The sequence below is a fragment of the Lepisma saccharinum genome, chromosome 3, assembly GCF_977018435.1.
Source record: "Lepisma saccharinum chromosome 3, izLepSacc3.1, whole genome shotgun sequence".
NCBI classification, from domain to species: Eukaryota; Metazoa; Arthropoda; class Insecta; order Zygentoma; family Lepismatidae; genus Lepisma; species Lepisma saccharinum.
In genome coordinates, this window is record NC_139231.1 from 23,016,705 (window position 1) to 23,030,673 (window position 13,969).

General features: G+C 39.2%; 1 long non-coding RNA gene across 1 annotated transcript in view; it reads right to left on the reverse strand.

The window, feature by feature from the left end:
- Nucleotides 1-4,859: 4,859 nt before the first annotated feature.
- The window catches only part of LOC145985488 (uncharacterized), a 372,905-nt gene continuing 363,795 nt past the window's right edge, over nucleotides 4,860-13,969 (reverse strand). Inside the window, exons 5-6 of the long non-coding RNA XR_014441425.1 lie at nucleotides 7,632-7,671; nucleotides 4,860-4,967 (exon numbers count right to left, since the gene is read on the reverse strand). This is a non-coding gene — a long non-coding RNA (uncharacterized LOC145985488). The remainder of the gene's footprint in view (nucleotides 4,968-7,631; nucleotides 7,672-13,969) is intronic.

A 13,969-nucleotide genomic window follows, 5' to 3' on the forward strand; every position in this document is an offset into this window, starting at 1 on the left:
CATCACAACGTCTTGTAATAATTATTTGTTACTTCAATAACCTCCTCGCAAATGTTTCTCGCATATTAAAACATAGATGTCAAATTTCTGTTTATTTCCTTGTAATGCTGACATCCGTGGCGAAGTGGTTAGCACAACGCTTTACGATGCCAAGTGCCCCCAGGTTCGAATCCCCGCCCGGGCATGGGTCTACTTTCCTTTCTTCAATTTCATCATATCATCACGCATCCTCATCTTTGCGATTAGCCATATGTGACAGATAAGCGAAGTAAAATAAACTAAGTATATTAATCAATTATTTTTTAAAACTCTTTAATTCTTCTTTAGCATGCCACGTTTTTGTTAAAATTATATTACGATTTGTAAAATGACGAAATTCTAAAGGAGAACACTCAACTTTCTTTGTAGCGCATCGGTCAGAAAGTTTCAGGAATATGGATTTTCAAAATATATTTTTTCACATGTACTTTGCCCCCTTTTAAAAGTAGCGCGTTTTCAATTATGTTACTAATCATTAAAAGGATGCCTCAATACCATCTTGGAGGATGACAATTATTATTTTCCCCCTCCTAAAAGTAATAATATACTTTCGCTCTCTGAATCTCCCATATAAATACTAGGGGCCGTCTGCTTCAGCCGAGCTCACTGCTTCTCCGGTGACGTCACGCGTTCGTGCAAGATCGGCAATCTTCGGATGGCTTTACCTAATCTCTATATTCCTTGTCTTACAATGAACCAAGAACTTTATTTATTTAATTCTCATTGTTCAACAAAAAAAAAAAAAAACATGTTCGTTGAACACTGGCGTACGTAGAGGGGTGGCTGATGGTGTTACAGCCTTACCAAAATTTTGAGAAAATCAGAATTTTCAAATAAAAATCCGTTAAAACTTTAAAAAATCAAAATGTGTAAATGCGAAACCTCTTTTCAAGTGAGTCCCGATTACCATTTTTGTCTTTAAATACAATTTAATAGACTGAAAAGCTCCAAAAATACGAAATACTTTATTATGCATCCTGCCCTCCAAAACAAAGCCATGTGCTATACACATTTACTACTCCAGGTCCTCCCGAAAAAAATAAATCCTGCGTACGCCAGTGTATTGAACATTGTTGCAACTGAGATACAAAATATTTTTCTTCTCTTTTAAATCACAGTTACCCTCATATTTTATTTTCAACAACTCGTGTTTATTTTCAAGGCATCACTCTGAAAGACGCGTGTGTTTGGAATGCTGTGCTTTTCTCCATGCTGCACGGAAATAATAATTCAAATTACTATTATTATTATTATTAGTAGTAGTAGTAGAAGTAGTAATAGTACTAGTATTGTCCCAGATCTTTGAGTGTGATAAATTGGCCGTTTAATTTTTTTCCATAGCATTTTTCATAATATTTCACAAGCACAAGGGGGGGGGGGTTGGTTAAACCCCGTAACTCCCCCTTGCGTACGCCACTGTACTAGATTAACTGGCTTCCACATGCATAGTGTAATGGACGGGAGGTGAATGCAACCGACGCACAGGAAGTAAAAGAGTTTGCCCTTTAAAGGCTTGAATAACTCAATGATGTTATTTGGTTGCCCTTTCGAAGGGCTTGCGCAACAGCACGGTTACTTGCAACATTTGGAACAAACTTAAATTTGGCAACAGTCCGCAGACGAAAGACCACGTAATAGTGGGAAGTTGGAATGGCCACAACATCCGGATAATTAGGATATTCATAGTACAGATTTGATGAAGGATTTGTAGAAAATCCATATACTGAAATGCAAACATAGCGAATAAAAGAATATGTGAAAAGCACGTAAAACGCGTGAACCATCCGGATAATGCACACTCAGATATTCTGGCATTTCGGATAATCCGAATATCCGGACATCAGATATCCGATAATCCGGAAAATTTATATAATCCGTATATCAGAATATCCGACATCCGGATATGGTTAGAAAATTATCCGAGATACGGATAAAGTTTTATTCTTATTTGGTCGTCCCTAGTGATATTGATATTTATTGATATTGATACGAGCCCTTCGGTTGTGCGTATCCTATAATATTGTTACATAAACACCCCGCCTTAAACATTCACCCCATATACATATATGTACATATATAAATGGCAATGTGGTCCTCTTCTTACATTTGAGATGGTTCATTTTCACAACACTACATTACATGCTCCACCTATGCCTGAGCCACTGCTGTTTCGTTCCCTTCACTTTCACTGACTCCTTGCAGCATTTTCCTGCGCTCCCTCCAAACTGCATGTAAATAGGAGCCCAGGGCTTTGATGTTTGCATCCATTGTATTACCCCTCTCCTCCCTGCATACAGCCTGGATCGTCTGCTCAATGCTGTCCTTTGCACTGTCCCCCCATTTGCGTTGTCTGAGGGGTGCCGACCAAACACACTCATGTAGGATGTGAGCCCTCGTCTCCTCTTCGCCGCATAACGTGCAGATGGCACGACCGTCCGGCCCCTTGAATTTGTGTTGCCTCCACCCCCCTAGCGGGAACCAGGCGAATCCACTTCCTTGCTGGTACGTACACGTATCAATGTATCTTTTTCTCCCCCATTCCACCCACACCCCTGGCGGTTGTGCGGCGGCGAGCGTTACCTTCTCCCTACATTCTGCCATGATGTCTTGCCTGCTACTGTCCACCAACCTTTCCCTTACAATTTGCAACATTCCAGTTTCGCACCTCCCGCCCCTCACATCTTCCCACAGTTCCCCCAGACCCATTCTGTACAAGTCGTCCCTAATCCCACTTGCCCAGTGGCGTGCGAACCCTTCCTTAATCTGAACTCGCAGACACCGTTCTTTCAATGAGTCTCCAGTCCCTTGTTTCAGCTTCACCCAGTACTTGAAGCATCTCATCCTCGCTTCGACATCCTCCCTATGTTTTCCCATCTCCCTCAGGACGCCAAACGTGCTTGCACTCGTGCTGGTTCCCAGTATTTGTTTTAAAAACCGAGCTTGTGTCTGATTTGCTACTCGCCCCCCTACCCTCCCGCATAGTTCCGCGCCGTAAAATAGGGTTGCTTTCACCGTTGCTTCAAAAATTTGATCCACCAATCTCACACTGACTGTAGGGACTTTCCGTTGCAGTCGCTCTACCTTGCCCAGCCCATAACAAGCTTTTCCCTTTCTGCCTTCGATGTGCTTTGTCCACTCCCCTGCCATACTCAACGTGATGTCTGGATAGGTGAAACGTTTGACCCTTTGAAGGGCGGAATCCCCATAGGCCCACCGCGTGGGAACTACGAGGTTAAAGTGGCCTTCAGTTACATTGTGGTTCGACTACCTTCACCGTAAAAAATAACGATCCTATTAATTAATCTGCCATGGATCCGAGATGACCTCAGATACAAGAGCTTATTTGCACATTAACACGACCGCATGCATGCAACGGAGGCAACTGTTCAGAGAATGGGGAGTGAAGGGACAATTGGGCACGCACATTTCCCTAAGCACCTGGATTAAGTAAAACCCCACGTTTGATTCAGTTCAGGAATCATTAGCGGCGTCATTGAAAAAAATGCAACATAATCCGTTGTTGGGGTAAGCATTGTTACAATACTCGTTACTTCCTCATTATCCCAGTTTCACGAACTACTTGGGAGATTGTTTACATGATAAACAAAAATAATGTTAATTCCACACGAGTTTAAGCAACAACACGATCCAAATTATAGATTTGACAGGTAGCAGGTTTCATAACAACACGAGAACTTGATGTTGCTGCTAAATATTCACAGTGTTACTAAACATTTAATTGAATTGAATTATTGTTTTAAGTCCACTTTATGCACAGTGAGGCTAATCGGGACTGGAGAGTTTAAAGTGGGACCACTGTGTAATGTGCTTCTACTGGATGTCGAACCCTAGACCCCTTCACTGGCGTACGCAGGATTTTTCGGGAGGAGGGAGGGGAGGGGGCTGGACTTGTAGAATTGGATGGTGCATAGGCGCAGGAAATATTTTTATTTTGGCGGTACAAAATTCAACCCCCTTCGCCCCACAAACACACACATAATGTGCCGGCATGGAAAATTACATTTTAGATTGGTTTGATTGGTTTGATTTGGTGTTTTAAGTCCACTTTATGCACAGTAAGGCTAATCGGGACACAGTTTACATAAAGAAATTTTGCATTTATGGTTATTTCAAGAACAGTTCCGAGACATATTATTATTAATTATCTTAATAGGGTTACAATTAGGTCATGCAATATTTCATTTAATACAAGATTAACACAAATAATGACTATATGCCCTGTATATAAAGCAGAGGCGCAACCACGAATTTTTATCTGGGGGGGCAAGTACCAGGATAAACGTACCAATAATGATAATAATAATTTAAATAATAATAATTCATTATTATTATTATTAGTAGTAGTAGTAGTAGTAGTAGTAGTAGTATCAAAGACGACATTACCCTCGTAAATTACGCAAAAATGGGGTAGAAGTCGTTGCTAAAGCATTTGTTTGGTACAAAGGACTGAAATATTTTTTTCAACACGTTCAATTTCGGATTAGCTAATAATGGAAAACAATCACACAAACTGTATTTTTGAATGGCAGAAAATGCATGATAAATGTATTCCGAATATAATTCTTTTTGCACACATAAAATGTATAAGTTTCATGAACAACATATGTTTTACACATATTCAACATGCTAACACTAAAAATTGTGTACATATTCAAAGTTAATTCAATACATATATGTACAACATACATTATTTAAATACATTACATTACAGAAAACAATTGTATTGCGAACGAAACGAGCAAGAACATTTTTAGATCCAAACTGAAAACAATATTGATTTAATAGGGCGCAAACAATTTCACGGGGCACCATAGCATTCTCTCTTTTACAACTTTTTTCACTTGGATCTTTCGGCGTCCAGGGCCGACTCCCGTTGGCCCCTAGCTACAGGTCTGAACTTGATGAGACTGTGAAAGAAAAGCAGGCATTGTGATCAAGAAAAATTTACGAAATGTATTCTTATTTGCATACGATTTGAAATTAAGGATGGAAATTGCCTTTCTGTGCCCCCTGCAGCTGTCCTTGGCCTTCAATGTTTGCCCCCTTGCATCCCCTAGAACTGACTCCGTCCAAGGTTGGGGGGGGGGGGGCTGCAATGCCCCCGTGTGGTTGCGCCACTGATATAAAGCTTTAGACCTCTTTCGGGGCTCATTTCGAATGTGACGAAATCGAAAATTAGAAGTTTGTCAAATGAAAGTAGTGGACTAAAAATGCATCTATTGATATCAATCATATTAATACAGAGTGCGATTTGAACGGGGAATAGGAAGGATTGCTTCCCCTATCTTGAACCACGAAACGTCTGGTTAAAAGTGACATTTCAATCAGGGATCATCATTTCCAACCCGCTGGATGTAATCTATGTTATGAAACATATCATACTTATAGCATTCCAGTTCGTTTGAATTAAGTTTACATCCCCATAGCTATATGTAAAAAAATCATTGCGCAATTTATGGCGGCTGTGTAGATTGTGTACGTGAGCCCATCAAATAATATATCGTGTTATTATTATATTTATTATCGTGATTCGTAGTGGAGTGTTTACTGAAATCAGTAAACAATACAGTTCAAAAGAATAGGATGTATTGTTGGTGAGCATTAATATCATAATATAAGGAAGGGAGGAGTTGTGAGTTCGTTTGTGAACTTATAATTCAAGTGGTCAATGGCACCCAATATTTTTGAAAAGTTTGCGCCCATAGCTCTGTCTCTTTTAGATGTCATGTATTTCACACTTTCTCAGACCTCTGATGTTTCACATGTACTTTTCTATCGAATACTAAACCTTGGCTCTATTTTTGACATACAAGTTGGGTCGCTTCGTCGCTCAATCCTGTTTGAGAGCTAGCGTTTTGTTGACTTTAAAAAAATAAGTCGAAGTGGTCCCCAATCGACTCGTAAGAGGTCCTAGAATGAAGGAATTGTTAAAACATTTGACAAAGTAGTTATTTATAATGGAATTTGCCATACTTTACGACGCTCTAGTAGCACTGAAAGTACTATCATTGTACATGCAAAACAGAAATTCTTTAGTTCTTAGAGGAAAGCAAAAAATTGAAATGGCTACTCTTGAAACATAGAAAGCGATAGATTCACCGTGTTCAGAAGTTAGAGGAAAACCATACGTTCGATTGCTTTATTGAGTTGGTGTTTTAAGTCCACTTTATGCACAGTAAGGCTAATCGGGACTGGACCTACAGTTTAAAGTGGGATCCGAACCACTTGTGCCTCCACCGGGTATCGAACCCGGGACCCCTTGAATACAAGGCGACGACGCTACCACTGCGCCATAGGGGAGGCCCGCCATACGTTCGAAATTAAGTCTTTGGTGGACAATATGAATAGCCTGTTTGAAGACTTATGCTTCTTTTCGAATGTAGTCCATACATATATGACATTCAGATGATTGTGATCGTGTGTTTTGTGACGACATAACAGGTGAACTTTAAAGCATGAGTGCGTCACTAGTTAAAAGTATCTCATCTAAAGAGAAAATTCAAAACACATTTCCATGTAACTCAAAGATTACGCGAATTCAATCGAAATTGTACCAATATCTAATGCTGAATGTGAACGCGGGTTCAGTGCCACGAATCTCACCTTTACATAGCTGTAAATCAATTTTGGTGATACCCCGTTGTTGTTGTTCTATCGCGCGAGATATGAGCTCCAAATAACGTTTCAAAGCTTCGTTTTAAATGTTATTCAAAGTTGTTGTTGCGGATCATTACAAGTGGGGCTTGCACTTACCACTTTGGGTTTCCCTAATTTTGTTACTGCTTCCACCTGATTTTTTTTTTGAAAATTTCAGGGGAGGGGGCCTAAAAGGCCCTTCAGCCTCCTCTGCGTACGCCAATGGACCCCTTACTTACATAGCGACGACGTTACCACTACGCCACTGGGAAGGCCATGCTAAACATTAAATACGAAGCAGCATGCTGTACATGATATGTCACTAAATGTTGATCTGAGAAAGCAAATGTAATTTTTCACATGAGTGGGGAGACATGTATAATATTTCTTAATTTTCAAGTGGCATGCCACCTGTGAAAGCGCCGTGCCACTGATGATAATGGTGTGGGTAGTGGCGTGACCGGGGATATTGACTAAATTTTGGCTACTAAATTGATTGCATTAAACTTTTGGTTTCAAGTTCACTTTATGCACAAATAGGCTCATCGGCACTGGACCTAAAGTTTAAAGTGGGATCCGAACTACTGGGAAATGTGCCTCCATCGGCTATCGAACCCAGGACCCCTTGATGACAAGGCGACGACGTTACCACTACGCCATTGGGGAGGCCCATTTTCATCTAAAGGTTTACCATATTTTCAAACATCTGACTTTTTAGGAAATCTATGCCAACAACCGGAGACATAATTCCCACAAATCCTCAATGGAAATGCCATTGATGGTTTGTAGCTACAAAGTTAAAATATATAGTAACGACTCAATTCGTCTAGCGCTTCCATTATCGTGATGTTATCATAAAATTTGATGGTCGCATCGAACCTAGTGGTGCACAATCTAAAGGTTACAACTGTGTAAAAAGAAGGATTATTACTTACCAAGAGAAGAGGTTGCGAAATATATCCAAGTGGTGTAATTCTGAAAAGAAAAGAATAGAAAACCTTAGAATGTTTAATTTTAAGAATAAATTCTAGATCTAATACAGCGCAAATTTAGAATAAATCTAGCATAATAGACTAGAGAAAGATGACTTTTCAAAACCTTGTGTTACCATTCATTGTGTTTGCGCGGTAAACTTTCGTCTGTTCTCTGCAACAGCTTATACTAATAAAAATATTTTCTGGTAATTTCTTTCAAGTGTGAATTATCCACCTCGAATGCACATTTTTCTTGCATAGCCCTTGTGTATTTGGCAACATTAAAGTTACTATGGTACCGAAAATAACAGTTATTGTTATGGCTGATAAATTGAATCTACCAAGATTTTCTTTATTGCATTTTTTCCAGGAAATATGCAAATTAATTACCCCACAGAAGTTCATCTTCACATTCGGCATGGAGAAAACTTGACAGTGAACAGTGTTTAATAGTAGTGCACGTATTATGAACTAATTCCAGGGAGGAATTATTTTGCGCCAACGTGTTATTTACATACATGTAAGATTGCATAAATACAGTTGTTGTTGATTCTGGCGCCGTCACTGTTTAGGATGTAAAGGAAAACCCTCCCATACGGGACCACCGAGCCGCGTCACGAAGTGAAGTGAAGTAAAGAGGTCAGAAACGAAAGGTTGAAATGTTTACACTAATTTGCAGCTGAATATTCGTTGTAACCCTTTCATATGAATGTGAAGGCATACGATACCTTACCGAACTACATAATTTCAGCGGAAGATAGATGCCACTTTTCTCTTTTATAAGTACATGAATGTGGAGATATATATTTTATTGTCGTTTCTGAGTTTTATAAAATATGTACACAAGTTTTCACAGAATCGACAGCAACTACAATAGACTGTTGTACGTACGCACAATGACATGTACAAGTATTGCTTGGCAAATTGTCCAGTACTGTCTACATTAATTCTTCTATTGCATTCTGCGTATTTTTAAGAATTTTATCGCCGACCTGCATGACGAAGTGCTTAGCACAGCGCGCAGCGACGCCAGAAGTACCGGATTCGAATCCCGGCCTGGGCATGGTAGTTCTTGTCCCTTCATAAATTTCATCATTCATCACTCATCCTCTTCTTTGAGATTTGCCAAAAGTGGCAAAGAAATGAAGTAAAATAAACCAAATCAATCGAAAATCAACTAAGAATTTTATTTTTACGTATGCTGGTGCAGAGGTTGGGTCAACAGTTTGTTTGGCTTTTGTTTCAATGCTTGAAGCTCTCATCGCGTAAAACAATGACTAAACATAACGATGGACAGTTTGCTTGGTAATTCTTGTACCTCCTCTGATTAGGAGGAAGCAAAAGCCTTGTTAGAAGTTCAGTCGGGAACAGCGAAAGTACATTTACATCTCACTCGTTTACAAACTCTGTATTGATGTGTACAAAACAGGAGCAGGAAAATCCCATTCCTGCGTACCTCCCATTTGGTGTAATATTAAACATAATTATACCTACACATGCATACATCTGATGCAGAAATGGAACTCGTGTTTATTTACCAAGTAAACAAAAGCCGAACACACACACGCTTGAGAATCGATTACATATATTTACAAATATTGGAGAGCGTGTGAAACACGGTTGGCCCATCACTAAAATGAGCTTCTGCAGGCTTTCGAAAAATATTTCGTCCTACAATGTTAGCCATCATTCAGTTGGTACACCTCCATGTTATCACTGACATTTCCAATCGCATCTGAAATAATACCCCTTCGTTGCTCGCACCTTTCACCGGCATGGTTATGTCTTCAAAGATTATAATATTGTTCATTGACGGTGAATATTGTATTTCCAAATGAAAATATTAGGTACGTGTACACTAGGGTTATGACTAAAAAAAAATTGCAAAATTTTATATCTCCTGTGGTCGCAAATGATGAGCTTTTGTGACCTGATTACTAAAAAATAATTATTACAGGTGGCTCTAAAAAAAACGTCCCGCACCAACCCGTTTCAGTTTCAGTGTGTGTCACAATATCTGTATGTAGGATACTGTAGCCTGTAGCTACTAAAAAAGTAGATCTTTATAATATCGCTCACGATAAAATGACTAATAAAATGTGTTTATATTTTTAGTAAAACATTATTTAAAATGATACGTGTATTTGTCTCTGTATGTAGTTACAGATCATGCTAATTATACAGTGTGTGTGACTGTTGGTGGGTTCAAACAGCGAGGATTCTTCGGAAAGAACTTCACAATAAATTTAATATTTTTATAATGCTACATTATCAATAACAACTATTTTTGGGGCTCTTTCTAAAAATACCACAAACAACATTTGAAAAGGGCATTATTAATGTAATAATTAGTAAATTAATGTAGTAATTATTAAATGATTATTTATTAAGTGACTAATTGTGTATATTTTCTCTATTTTCAGGTTTGGTAGTTCAATATTAGTATTATAATGGCATATTATAAATCAAGTGAAGCGATTAAGAAAAATGCGGAATCGTTGACGCAGAATGTAGCTATTGATGCAATGGTAGAGCGCAAATAACAGAAATGTAGAGTTTAGGCTTGATACTCGTGATTTGCAATTCGCTTATCGTCGAATTCCACTTTAAACTGTAGGTCCAGTCCTGATTAGCCTTACTGTGCATAAAGTGGACTTACAACACCAAATCAATCAATTTAATTAGATATGTAACAAGCACAGTTGCTCCACAATCGTCCACCCATCCCTCTAAGCGAGTGCGAAAATCGGCTTCACAATCTGAACCAAACGCTGTCTTTGCCACTGATGTAGACGATGCATCATCAGCAGAAGTAAGTAGTGATGAAAATGACAAAAAAAAAACGAGTCGTGCGTTTTTCAACATCACATGCAGCTAAGTTGGTGACAAAAAATCTCTTTCAATTAATAAAGTTGCTGTAGTGTGCTTCAGTCTAGCCGAAGATGAAATCAGTGTTCCAACACCATCACAGTCAGGTGTTTCGCGAGCTGTTATAAGAAGTGGCGAAGATGCGAAGCGTAAAATAAAATCTATTTTGCAAGAAGAGAATCGATCCCGGGACCCCTTGATTACAAGGCTACGATGCTACCATTGCGCCATCGGGGAGGCCTAACAATTTTAATTCAACTCTTCTGATACATATGCTGAATCATCACAGGATATTTTTAATGCACTGCAAAGCAGAACTTCAAAATGATTGTATGCGACACAACAGCAGTAAATACTGGACGAGTGAATGGAATTGTTCAAAAATTAAAAAGTGAAATGATCACAAGAGGATTTGATCAGCCACAGTACATTGGCGGCCAGCACCATATTCTTCGTAGAATCATAAAGCATTTGTTAGACTTCTTTAATCCGTTTCCTCTACCAAACCAACTGTCAACTATGAATTCGTGGACGAAGTGATAAAACAATACCATGTCTTACAGCAGTCCTAGAAGCCAGAAAGTGAAATGATAACTGTTCAAAATCCAGGTTGGCGAGATGATTTTAGATTTCTGTATGAGTTATGTAGAGCATTCCGTTTCCTTAAAGAAACTGGAGCATACGCAGCAATTAAATGGAGACAATTACCGTCTCTTCACAATGCCAGATGGAATTCACGTGCTATATATGCTCATATTTCGTACTTCCTCATTCCTAAATGGAGAATATCACTGGAAAAACCATGCTCTTTCATCTCAAATACGTGGCAGGAAGCCTGGTTTTCTAACTAAATGTTCAACGCAGAGATTCACGAGAAACTGATGGATGGAATTTCCGAATTAGATTGCTCTGCAGCCATGAAGTGCTTTGTAACTCACTGGAATGTTGAAAGATCCGTTGTAGATATACCACAGACGAATATTTGTGCCGAACGAGGGGTGAAATTAATGGAAGAACTGTACCAGAAATGCAAAACAGATAAATATTTGAATCTGAAGCTTATTTCAACTAATACATTTTGACTGTGCTGAATGTACTTAAATTTGAGAATTTTCATTGCGATTGGTGCGGAACATTTTTTTATGAATTGAATGAAATAATTGTCATTTTCTGATTCTGTATTAAAAAGTTCATTGATTTCTACTACAGGCTAAAAAAATATTTTTTTGTCATAACCCTAGTGTACAGTGGTGGAAAAAAGTTCTTCCCCATAAGACTTTAATGGCAGTAAATAATGCCGGAAAGGTAGGCAACACACATTGCACCTTTAGGTGATCGGGTGATTCAGTCTGTCTCAATGAGCAACTCGTCTTTCATGCAATAGCCAACAGACACAGGAAATGTAGAAAAGTCACGTGACTTGTCAGGTGGAATGTTGTTCTTCATAAAATCGCCTTTTCTCAAACCAGGTCGCAGAACCGACAAGAGTTATAGCCTATGTCCGAAAATCATTCCCCTAAAACCGTCGAACGAAACGCTAAAATAATTCTTGCCTTAATTTTATAAGGCTACTATACTATATGTGCCGCAGTAGCTCGGTCGTTAGGGAGTTTGATTACCATGCGAGAGATCTGAGTTCGATCCCCGACTGGGGAGCATTGGAATTTTGTCCACCTGTTCAAGTGGCTCCGGCGCCCACCCAGCGTCGTATAAAATGGGTACCTGTAGGAAGCTTGGCGTGGGGGGAGGAGGTAAAGGCGGCCAGGGGCGTGGTGCTGATCACATTATTACCACCTTCGGCTGTAACAAGAAAGTGTGGCACCCTAACTCCGCACCCCCTACACGCCTTCATGGCTTGGTTCAAAGCACAAGGTAGCACTTTGCTTTTTCATTTACTATACGTCCCGATTTTATCGGAACAGAACTTTCTAATTTCTACGTGGACATTCTTCCAAGTTCCGTAGGGATGTGAATAGGCTCCAGTTTTTCTTGACACAATTCATCCATGTTATATTTCATTATAAAAACCACGGCCGATATCCTGTGTGTGTGTGTGTGTGTGTGTGTGTGTGTGTGTGTGGAGGGGGGGCGCTAAAATTCAAACATGTGAGGTGATACTTTTCTCACTACTCCATTCTCAGATTCTTCGTATCAGAAATAAATCTTAATTCCACACACTGAAAATGTATCACTTCCTACATCTTAGCACGCAAATATCTAGCAGCAGGTAGGCAAACTGTAGGTGCATTCGCGATTAGTCTTACTGTGCATAAAGTGGACTTAGACACCATATCAACCAACCAACACAATCCCGTTATTGTCCAGATTATTGAAATAAGAAGCTTCGTCGCGAATAACATAAGCAGGAAGACAATGTGAAATTACCGAACAGAAACAGAACCTAAAACCTAGAACGGCTAGATTGGATTAAATCGACGATACAGCACGCGTTCTGAAATGAAGAAGAATACGAAAGTTGAAGGACCTCGATATACACACACACTTTTCCTCCCCTCAATGGTAAGATATCTTTCTTTCAGAGAAGGCTTAACGTAGGCCTTCAAGGCCACGACGAGAAAGCGTTTTACATGCAATGGCGGAACCGAAACACAGGTCTAGTTTGATATGAAAGCTGTGTTCCTCCTTATTTCGTACGTCATTGATAACAGGAACACGGGCCTCGCCTGCTCACCCTAGTTTCGTAGAGCAGACGCCTGTTTGCCACCCTTTGGTTCAGTGACCTTCGCTTGTAGTTAGCAAGAGTGAATGACTCACCAGATACCTGTTGCCTGTGATGTGAGCTTATACAAGAATAGATATTTCGTTAGCGTCTGTAAGTATTGTTTCATCTTCAGTTATTATCAGTTAACGTTCGAATTGTTTCCTAATTGTTACGTTATTTATAAATTAGTTCTCGAGAGTGAGCTTTCTATCTATTTGCACGGGGGGGGGGGGGGTATACAGCCTGCATGTATTATTTTTTCCTGAAACAAGAAGAAATTCAAAGACAAAAAAAAAGTCGTAGAAGAGTAGTTAACAAAAAAAAAGAAGAAAACGAAAATGTAAATGTTTAAATAAATTATTGTATAGATCGAGTGAATAATATTTTCTCACGGGGCCTCCTCGATGGCGTAATGATAACGTCGTCACCTTATAATCAAGGGATCCCGGGTTCGATACACGGTGGATGCACGTAGTAGTTCGTATGCCATTTTAAACTGAAGGTCCAGTCCAGATTAGCTTATCTGTGCAGAAAAAATAAAAAAGAAATTGTCACAGTGTAAGAAAATTTAATGTTCAACCACATACAAAAGGGAATCATTTATTCCATGTTGGAGTTCACATTTATAGCCAACACAATTATGGATCGCAACGTATTTTCTAAGATCCATTTTAATTATACGTGCATGATAAAATAACAGAAGTTGAGG